Source organism: Schistocerca americana, chromosome 3 (assembly GCF_021461395.2).
Source record: "Schistocerca americana isolate TAMUIC-IGC-003095 chromosome 3, iqSchAmer2.1, whole genome shotgun sequence".
NCBI classification, from domain to species: domain Eukaryota; kingdom Metazoa; phylum Arthropoda; class Insecta; order Orthoptera; family Acrididae; genus Schistocerca; species Schistocerca americana.
Genome location: NC_060121.1, coordinates 103,213,333 through 103,224,902, shown reverse-complemented (window position 1 = coordinate 103,224,902; position 11,570 = coordinate 103,213,333). Strand labels below are relative to the sequence as shown.

Sequence of the window (11,570 nt, the reverse complement as noted above, 5' to 3'; positions counted from 1 at the left end):
GATGATATGCTAAAGAGGCCCCTCTCTTGTGGATCTTTGGAAGAGAAAATGAGAGTTACAGGTAGACCTCCTCCAAATATAAATCCAACAGGGGTAGGGCGTGGGAGGGGCTCAAACTATAAGAGTAGAAGTAGGCAGATGCCTCTTTCAATTTCCTAGAGCATTCCACATGAAAGTGCAGTGGGAAAAGATAAAACGCTCTCTAAGGATTTATGAGAAGTGTATGAGGGATTTTTGAGCAACACATGACGTATTAGTGCCGTGATCAACCGCAATGACCGGCAATTTGTAGGTTTGTATTCGTATCTCACTGCTTAATTTTTTTCGTTCCAATTTATTCCTCACACTGTTAAATTATTAATTAAAAATATTAAATATATTTAAACAGTTCACTTCATATACAAAAATTAATATATTAAGTTTAGCTAAGATTACTACCCTTGTAAGTCAAAAGGCTGTAAGTGTTGTAAAAAAAGCGAATATACGAGGAAACTGATCACGTAAGTGTATGAAAATTTTGGATCTGTGGGTGTGATGACCGCAATGCACTTTTTTTGTTTTCCATGTTTGTTATTAGGGAACAGTGATGCGTGGGGTACAAGGGTAGTGAAAAATCTAGGACATATTAGTGCGTCAATAAAAAACATACGGGAAATCATAAACATATAAACAGCATACTTGTACTTCTTTCGATTGGATTCCATTTGGAACCACATGCCCGACGACTGCAATATTAGTACAGTAAACAAGAACATTGGCAGCATCGGTAGTAAGAGGTTTGAATTTTATCACAGAAAGTCGAATTCAGACCAACTTCAGTGCAATTATTAAAGTCTTGAAGACTGACGTAATAAAAGCACATATTACAATTTCAACATGGCGTCAATACAGAGGAACGTACCAGCTACCGGACAAATTTCGAACTGAGCTTGCAGCTTACAATCAAACTGCAAGTTCAGTTCAAAATTTGTTAGTTAACTGCTACGTTCCTCTGTATTGACGCCATGTTGATCTTGCAGCTTACGATCAAGCTGCAAGCTCAGTTCAAAATTTGTTTGGTAGCTGACTACGTCCGCAGGCCGATGTGGTCGAGCGGTTCTAGGCGCTTCAGTACGGAACCGCGCTGCTGTCACAGTCGCAGGTTCGAATCCTGCCAAGGGCGTCGACGTGTTAGGTTATTTAGGTTTTAGTAGTTCTAAGTATAGGGGACTGATGACCTCAGATGTTAAGTCCTATAGTGCTGGGAGCCATTTTAACCATTTGACTACGTCCTTCTGTGTCGACGCTATGTTGAAGCTTTAGTGTATCCTTTATTACATCAGTTATCAAGACAATAATATTTGTACTGAAGAGGGTCACACAATGACTGAAATCAGTTTGTTGTAATAAGTGATTTCAAACATCTTATGGGCGATGCTGACAATTTTCTTCTTTACTATGCCTTGAGCCTGGTGCGTTAGGTAAACCTAATATTGCAACAATATTAAATAGCAAACATATGTACATATCCCAGGCCACTGATGATGCCTTGCAGGAAATAAAGGCGAAACGCGTATGGCACTGAAATTATGTTTTATTCAGTTGCTGTCAGGCGGCCCATAAGTAAAAATTATCAATATACCATAATATTACACGCAACTGAGGAAGACAGGACTACAAAAGTTGAAGATGGGAACAGTAGATTGGTGAAAATATAAAACGTTAACGACTCGTAGCATGGTGAGTCGTAGTTTTGTTTCGAAAGGACTTGAGACCTCCGACATACGGTACTTTTATTGTTGCATTCGTCATAATATGTGCAACAATTGCGAATATTGGAAACGGTACTTTAGCTCGCTGTTAGGAAATGACAGTTGTTAAAGTCATTAGGCAATACCTGAGTCACAAGTACGGCAAATACTGAAATGTATGTGCTTTGAATTATGCAATCATTACGGATATTGTTGATAGCAATTTGGGATTAAATATTTTCATACATTTCTGTTGATGTCTCTGTGGATACTTGGTGACACATGATTACGCAACAGGAAAAGAAACAAAAACGATCTTTTGCCGCTCGTTTCACTAGTTACGTATTTTTACGATCAAGATTTAAGGACATTAGGCAGTAACCAGAAACCTAGAGTGCAAAAATAATTAGATTGTGAAACAGCAAAAATAGTGTACTTTCTGTGTTTTTTCTTAGTTTCGTCCAGTTAATTCGATCGATTCACACATACTGTCTCTAGACGCAGTAATGAATAATGAACGAATGATTCCAACAATCGATGCAAAACTGAACGTTTGGCGAAACACAAGAATGATTATTGTAATTTATTCGATTCTTTTCAGATGTTTCTGTTCAACCATTTTAATTCCTTCTGACATTCATCATATTATTAAATACACCATTCGTTTCCGTATTTTAAACATTTTTGTCTCTGCATTTTCCAACCGTATTCATTCAGTTTTATTTCATTCTTCACCGTGTTGTAAGGTTCAGCCGTTTTGTTCCGAATATGCGTTTTATGTCGCCTTGTTTCATAGCAGCATGAATTCCCTACAGTGTCCCTTTCACTGCGAAACATGAAAATAAAAGTATTAAATTAGACCATATGTTTAGATTGACCACGCAATAGCATATTAATTAAAGATGGACCAGCTCATCATTCGAAGGGCGCCGGAACGTCACGCAGACCGATAGCAAAGGCAGCAATTAAATGGCGGAACATTTGTTAATGAATCTGGAACTAGAACCCGCAGCATGTATGAAAGGATACAAGCGAGGATTACTGAACTGCGTATGCGGCAACAGTTACAGTAAAAATTATACTTCGGAAACGAATAGGGCCGGCACAGCGAGGTCGGCACCTAACTCGTATCGTGGAGCGTATTGCTGTATGTCAGGATGGCCGAGCGGTCTAAGGCGCTGCGTTCAGGTCGCAGTCCACTTCTGTGGGCGTGGGTTCGAATCCCACTTCTGACAATATATTTTTTTACATATATAACGAAGGTTCTTACTCAAACCCCTTTGAATAGTTGATAAATATACGCAGTATTGCAACGTGCCGTCTATAATACTCATTGTGGAAATAGTCGTATTTATTCGTCATTTCTAAACGAATAACCATTAAGTTCCGATGCGACAACCATTCATACTACGAGGGTCGTCCAGAAAGTAGAGAACGATTGCACACCACGCCTGGAGCCTACCACGATCCTCCCCCCATCTCAGCATAAGCCGATGTTTGTTGACCAGCGATCACACCTCTTTGTTCTGCAACCATTCGGAATGGCGACATCCATCGAAAATCCCACCAAATGCGAAGTGCGTAGTCTGATTCACTTTTGAATGCACAATGTGTTCGAGATGTCAGAATACATGCAAATAATGTTTACGGTGAGAGTGCAATAAAAGGTCTTCAGCGAAGAAACGGCGCGTTATCGTTAAATCGTTAACCAAAGAGAACTCGTGCGGACGACGAAGATCGGAGTAGAAGACTATCAGTCATTACTGTCATTACGGCATCAGTACGAACAGAGCAAGAACTTCGTCGTGTATTTCACCAAGCGATTTTCACTTATTCTCGAAACTAACGGAACTTTTAGATGGAAAACAGTTTGCAAACAATGAAGACGTTAAACAAGCACTGATATAGTGGCTAAAATCTTTTTCGGCATAGAAGCACAACATGTGAATTGAAAAATCGATCCCACGCTACAATAAGTGCCTAGAGAGCATTGAAAAATAGAGGAAGATACTGTAACTTTGTAAATAAAGCTTTATATTGATATCTTCTGTTGTTATTTAGGTATGCAAAAACGTTCTTTACTTTCTCGATGCCCCTCGTATTAGAACTGTCTTCATCCTCAGCTATTTGCATCTCATGCAGGCTCGCGGAAACCAGCAAAAAATTTCCTTGGTTTACATGCCATACATTCGACGTCCCGTCCACCTCATTTCACTTTCACAGTCATAATAGAGCGTTCCACCCGATGTTGTTAGAATACTTGGTGTTTTCGTAGGTTTTCTTGTCTGTCCTAGTAATTCTCAACATCCATCTTTGCATTGCTCGCAGACCAATCCACCCTGTAAGTTTCTGAATGTTTTTTATATTATAAGACAGTATCTTAAGCAGCCCTTAGACAGTCAATAATATTGCCCAGTATTTCCTGACGCGCAATATTGAACGTGTAGGTGTTAGATTTAAGAGATTGCGCAATAATATTGAGAACATCAAAAACTTTTGAAATATTATGCGCTGTCCAGATATATATGCTATTTGTGGGTATTGCGATTAGCCGAGCGGTCTGCCGGCAGGGTAGCTCAGTGTGTTCGGTGAGAGGGCTAGCTGCCCTCTGGAATAAAAAAACTGAGTTAATGGATCAACAACGAACTGAAACGGGTGTCTTTCGCCGTCCGCCCAGAGCAGATAAAAAGCGGTCTAAGGCGCTGCAGTCATGGACTGTGCGGCTGGTCCCGGCGGAGGTTCGAGTCGTCGCTCGGGCATGGGTGTGTGTTTTTGTCCTTCGGATAATTTAGGTTAAGAAGTGTGTAAGCTTAGGGACTGATGACCTTAGCAGTGAAGTCCCATAAGATTTCACACACATTTGAACACTTTTTTGCAGTATTGCGCAACATCCTCGACAGTATCTCACGTGCTATACTCTTCGGGAATGTTTTTATTCTCAGTTTAATGTTCTTGTCAACTACGCTGAGCGTGGAAATTTGAAATGAGTTCGAAGCAAGAAGTGCGAGCATTTTCAGTAGAATGCGCAGAGCTGTATAAAGCGAACCAGGATGTAGAAGCAGAGTGTTATAAGAACAGCAATACAAAGAATGAATGTTACCAGACGTTAACGGTATACAAGAACAACAAAGGGAGACAAAAAATTAATTACTTAAGGACCAATATTCGGAAAGAAGTGAAAAGAACCAAGGATTTGAGGAAAAGCGGTGCTGGTTCAGATAAAGTATTAGAATCCACTTTGTGATGCTTCGATGAAATGACGTTTCTACTTGATCGTTCAGTCAGCACTATGTACTATGTAAGATGAGCAGGACGCATCTGTCAGCTGCATAAGTATTTTTTTCAGTTGATTTATTACATTCATGTGCAAGGTACGTCAATTAATGATAATACCTTTGTCAGCTTACCGAAAGTCATACAAACAAGGTTTATGTTACCAACAGAGGGTACCTGTGTTAGTAAGGTAACATATAAGAGGCTATGTTGTTTAGGCATTCAGTTTAGCACCATAAAATTCCGATAAACTTTGTCGTAGACCAGTGAAACAGAGATTGCGGCTTCTGCATTGCCTAGAGTGAAAAGGAAGACAAGCAAGACGCGTTCTTACCTTAGCGTGTCAGAGGCTGCTGACAACAGAAAGCAATTCAGTGAAGTTTGCCAAAGCTTGGGCTGTGGAACTTGCAATGAAATTGGTCTGCTTACGTCATGTTCTATGTACCAAGTGTAATTACCGATACAAGATGTTACATAACGCATTTTTCGATACCATTTTTAACTGTCATGAATTTTGTAAATATCTTGTAAAAAAATTGACTTGATTATTTTGATGAAGGTAAATGTCAGAGAGGTTTCTAAGCATGGAGATATTAAACAATTTTTAACCACTATGTAATTATCTTTGTATTTAACAATCTGTGGACTAGTAGTGGGTAAGGTAAGCTGTAGCCTGTGTCACATAGGACGGGTCTTCCGCGCATAGATGCGGAGCGGAAAGGAAGTGGTGTGTGTGTGGGGTGGGGGGCTTTAGAACTGTGTATGTTTAACGACAGAGAGCGGGCAAAGTCCACGTTGCCGAACTGCGTTGCTGCAGGCAACAGTCCGGCTCATTTGCCTACGGTACATAGTGTTACACATTCAAACCTATGAGGGGAATAGGAAATATTATAACCAATTTCGATCAGTCGTCATGAGAGAAATATTAATTCACGTCTTGACGACGTTGGGTCCACTGCTCCACAGATTTACTCTGCATGATGTCGAGAGGCGAGAACAGCTGACACAGCTTTGTGAAGTCATGAAGTACAATTTTTCTCAAACTGACAATTGTCTAACGACATGATGATTCAACATCTTGCAAAAATTATCATTTATTGCAATTTGAAGTGTATTATAAGTAAAAATTTAATACACAACAAAAATTAACTTCAAGCGCAAAATGAAATCATTATATTTGCTTGACAACTGCTTCTACTCAATACAAATTTTAAAAATGTGTAACGTGTGTGTGTGTGGATGTGTTTGACCATAGTGAAAGGTGTAATCATTGCGCATAAAAAAGAATTAGTGGTAGAAAAGACTAATGTAAAAGACCATTAAAATGGTCAGTAAGTTGTCATATTTTTCGCTGCTACTGGGTATTATGAGTGGAAACTAACTCGTTTCTCATTACAATGAGAGACCGCATTTAAATCCATTGAAGAAGCAGACAATTAACCACCGTCTGCGAATGACTCCAGGGAATGCTGACCGATAACATCAGAAACCACCGATATCTCGAGAAGTAACTGTTACTGTCATTCTAAGGCCTTATTCATGTCACGAAAATGACAGGGATTTACGTGTGGAAATATCGCACTTCTGACGAATTTATCCAGCTGTATTCTCGCGTGTTATTGGAGCATACGACATGGTGGGAGAAGCTTAACTTCTCCTTGGGCAATATGTTGAACATTATAGTCTGCGTAATTCAAGGGATACAAAGTGCTAATCAAAAAGGCTAGGAAGTTCTCATTATTATGTATTTAACTGATTTGTTGACAAACACATTTTTTAAACGACGAGTCTTTAAAACTAAGAAATATTATTACTTTGTTCCAAAGTCTACATCGTAATACCATCGTCACTTCTATTTGAATCTTTTTCTCAACAATCTGATTGTAAATTTACGATGATAGGTTCAAGGCTTACATCCATCATCACTTCCCTGTCAAATTCTTCTTTCTGAACCTTTTTAGCATGCCGCGCAGACTGTGCCCACGCTACAGGTAGGATGTTGTCTGTTGGCTCATACCCAAGCATTAAGTGTATGTTATTATGTTTTGCTCCAACATAGCCTTAACCATTTGCCCAAATTAATTCCATGGGGCTACAATGACAGTGACTTGTGAGTAAACGCAAAACTTTGTGACCCCATTCACATGCAAGGAAGTCAAGTTTGTACGTCCTGTCATGTGACTTGTGTGAATTAACGAGGTGCATGAGATCGGCACGATCTGGTTTATACTGACTTTAATATTTTTATTTTCAAGCCAGACAAAATACCAGCTTTTCTGTTGTTTGTATTTGGTGTTTCCTCTGTAACAGTTGAATTATAACTGGCAGTGACCGACTTCGAAGCAAGATATAACAAGAATTGTGAATCACGTCATGAAACTGATAGCGTTAATTCCGAATTGTGGTTACTGCTATTTTTCTTACACGTTAATGCAAGTTTATTCCCAGAAACAAAACCAGAAGAAGAGTCACATGCACAATAATTATCCAAGAACCTATTCCTATGAGAACTTCAAATCTGTAAGTACCATCACTCATTTTCCAGCAAATCTTCCTGGAATGTTCTAAATGACCTACGCTTCGTCAAGGTAATACACTGTTGAACTACCTCTTTCTTTTACATCGTGAATCTTTATATGGGATGTAGTTCGTGCCTATTTCACTTCCTTGAACTAAAAACTCTCTTCTTAACATATCTGGAACCAACGTCTTTTCAAATTCTGTACATTGGTGAAGCGCTTACCATTGAATCCAATTTTCTCCTGCATAACTGTAACACGTTTTTGTAATGTCAGGCATTCATTATTCACATGGAACATTTTAAAACGTCGTTGTTAAAACTATCCATTTGTGTTACAGGTTCCTTGCATTTTCGATGCTTTCCAGGCGACATGAAACCAACTTTTCCTACAGCTGCTACAGCTCTGACACATTCGTATACAATTCTCTTTACTTTTCTCTTGCCGACAGCATATGATTCTGGAGTCGGTTCTTGTGTATTCAAATGTCAACCGTAGGAATTCACGTCCGAAAAAGTTATTAACGCTGCTTATGAAGGATTTCATATTTATTGCCGTCATCTTACATTTTTAATCACACTCAAACATTTACAGACACACATAGTGCTGCAAGGAAAAAAAAATTGACAATTGAATGAATAATTCGGTTGTCGCGAAGTACGGCAACATTGCAGCATGTAAGAGCGAGATTCTTCCTCCCTAGCTGTAACTCACTGCGACTGCTTGGAAAGACAATGAATATTATTGGCTGCTAGAGGTTAGCGTGCAGAATGGCTGAAAATGATGCGAACAGTAGTTACTGGGGAGCAGTTTGCTGAGAGAGGTTGTGTAAGGCCGCATATGGCAAAAGTTAGGCGAGTGCTGCCCATTATGTCTATATAACAATGCTAAGAAGTATCTTTTAAAATAGTGTACCACAAAGAAAAAGTGTTAGTTAAAATTTGTGAATTGATTTCAAGGATGTATCATCAAAGTGAAAACCGAAATATGTTCATTGTACTGATTAGAAGTGATACAACAAGACAAGCCAGTTAACTCCTGCAAATCCAAATATTTTGTCAATATTCAACGGCAAAACGAGAAAGAAAACCCCTCGATGTAAACCACGAGAAACAACGAAGAAGAATTTCACCAGCTAAGTACCAATTATTTGATCAGTCAACATTTCTGAACTTTCCACCCTGATTGATCAGTGTGCTGTTACGAAGGACGAAGTATGTGTCCTAAAATCAGCAGAGACAGAATTTAAATAATTAATTTGAATCAGTAATTATAGGCTGAGGTATCGGAGGCTGGAGAAAATGACACCTGAACAGCAAATACATGCAATGAAAGCTCTCAGTGATATACTGCATGAAAGTCATTTTGGCAGTTTGTATAGGTACTGTGTGGTTACACACCCACCTCTCACAGCCACCGTTTTGATACCTTCAGGTCTTTCAGCGCCTACTGCAGCAGCATCACGTCCACAGGAGACAGCAGTAGACGCAGCGCAGTATTTCTCCCAGTTCAAGTAGTTCATCGCGCTATTTTCGTCAAATACCATAAAGTAAATGTGTGACTACGGCCTCCTGTCGGGAGACCGTTCGGCGGGTGCAAGTCTTTCGATTTGACGCCACTTTGGCGACCTGCACGTCGATGGGGATGAAATGATAATGAGTAGGACAACACAACTACCAGTCCCGGAGCGGACAAAATAGCCGACCACGTCGGGTCCTTAGGATTGACATTCTGTCGCGTTTTCCAATAAGCTACCGGGGGCGGACATACCATAAAGTGATTTCTAATACTGCATCGGAACGAGCACAAGTTTTTCCAGAAAGTTTTATTTTTTTCAGTTACTATATTTCTGAAAATTTGGCCGTGATGAATTTTCTACAACACCTTCCTTTGAGGCTGTGTGATATCGTTCTCTGTATTCCTTTAGTGAAATATCATAGCACTCATTCGTTATGTTTCTGTTTTTGTAACAATGTGGAGTTTGTGCAGCCTTTTGTGCAAATTCTTGTAAAAACTGCAAATAATTAATAAAGGGGTGTATACATACGAGGGTCATCCACAAAGTAAGATCCGTTTGGTTATATAATACAAGCGTCTACAGATACAGAAAAAATATTTATTGTACAAAAATCTACAACTGTTAAACTACTTTTCGACATAGCTTCCGAAATTTTGCAGGCACTTGTCATAGCGTGGCACAAGTTTTTGTATGCCTTCTTCATAGAAGGTTGCCGCCTGTGTATTCAACCATGTAGTAGCATGTTCTTTCAGCTCGCCATCGTAGAAGTGTTGACCACCAAGGACAGATTTTAGGTGTAAGAAGAGATGAAAGTCGCTAGGAGCGAGGTCCGGGCAGTACGGAGGATGATCAAACGCATCCCAGTGAAATTCCCGCAAGAGTTGTTTGGCCACATTCGCCGTGTGACGTCGAGCATTATCGTCCTTCATTGAACAGTCGACTCATCTTCTAACTATTGAGTCACTCATAGCATTTTGTCCGTAAACCTCGCAGATTTGCCGATGAATTTCCTTTGGTTTAACTTTCTTTGCATATAGAAAACGAACCACGGATCTGATTTCACACGTGGCGACATTTTCAATTGCAGCTTTCATTATAAAGAAGCACTACAAAACACGCGTCGGCAGCAGCGATCTGAAAATGGCGTACATGTCTTCTGCTTGGGTCAGAGTAACTGCCGCGCATTCTCGGAACTGCGATCGTAGCACTGCCGCAGGTATAAATAGAACCGGAACTTACTTCGTGGACGACCCTCGTATACAGGGTGTTACAAAAAGGTACGGGCCAAACTTTCAGGAAACTTTCCTCACACACAAATAAAGAAAAGATGTTATGTGGACATGTGTCCGGAAACGCTTAATTTCCATGTTAGAGCTCATTTTAGTTTCGTCAGTATGTACTGTACTTCCTCAATTCACCGCCAGTTGGCCCAATTGAAGGAAGGTAATGTTGACTTCGGTGCTTGTGTTGACATACGACTCATTGCTCTACAGTACTAGCATCAAGCACATCAGTATGTAGCACAACAGGTTAGTGTTCATCACGAACGTGGTTTTGCAGTCAGTGCAATGTTTACAAATGCGGAGTTGGCAGATACCCATTTGATGTATGGATTAGCACGGGGCAATAGCCGTGGCGCGGTACGTTTGTATCGAGACAGATTTCCAGAACGAAGGTGTCCCGACAGGAAGACGTTCGAAGCAATTGATCGGCGTCTTACGGAGGACGGAACATTCCAGCCTACGACTCGCGACTGGGGAAGACCTAGAACGACGAGGACACCTGCAATGGATGAGGCAATTCTTCGTGCAGTTGACGATAACCCTAATGTCAGCGTCAGAGAAGTTGCTGCTGTACAAGGTAACGTTGACCACGTCACTGTATGGAGAGTGCTACGGGAGAACCAGTTGTTACCGTACCATGTACAGCGTGTGCAGGCACTAGCAGCAACTGATTGGCCTCCACGGGTACACTTCTGCTAATGGTTCATCCAACAATGTGTCAATCCTCATTTCAGTGCAAATGTTCTCTTTACCGATGAGGCTTCATTCCAACGTGATCAAATTGTAAATTTTCACAATCAACATGTGTGGGCTGACGAGAATCCGCACGCAGTTGTGCAATCACGTCATCAACACAGATTTTCTGTGAACGTTTGGGCAGGCATTGTTGGTGATGTCTTGATTGGGCCCCATGTTCTTCCACCTATGCTCAATGGAGCACGTTATCATGATTTCATACGGGATACTCTACCTGTGCTGCTAGAACATGTGCCTTTACAAGTACGACACAACATGTGGTTCATGCACGATGGAGCTCCTGCACATTTCAGTCGAAGTGTTCGTACGCTTCTCAACAACAGATTCGGTGACCGATGGATTGGTAGAGGCGGACCAATTCCATGGCCTCCACGCTCTCCTGACCTCAACCCTCTTGACTTTCATTTATGGGAGCATTTGAAAGCTCTTGTCTACGCAAACCCGGTACCAAATGTAGAGACTTTTCGTGCTCGTATTGTGGACGGCTGTG

At 40.6% G+C, this 11,570-nt stretch overlaps 1 non-coding gene across 1 annotated transcript; it reads left to right on the top strand.

The window, feature by feature from the left end:
• The first annotated feature begins 2,881 nt into the window (after positions 1–2,881).
• Positions 2,882–2,965, top strand: Trnal-cag. The gene has a single exon. It is a non-coding gene; the product is annotated as a tRNA-Leu (tRNA).
• The last annotated feature ends 8,605 nt before the right edge of the window (positions 2,966–11,570 follow it).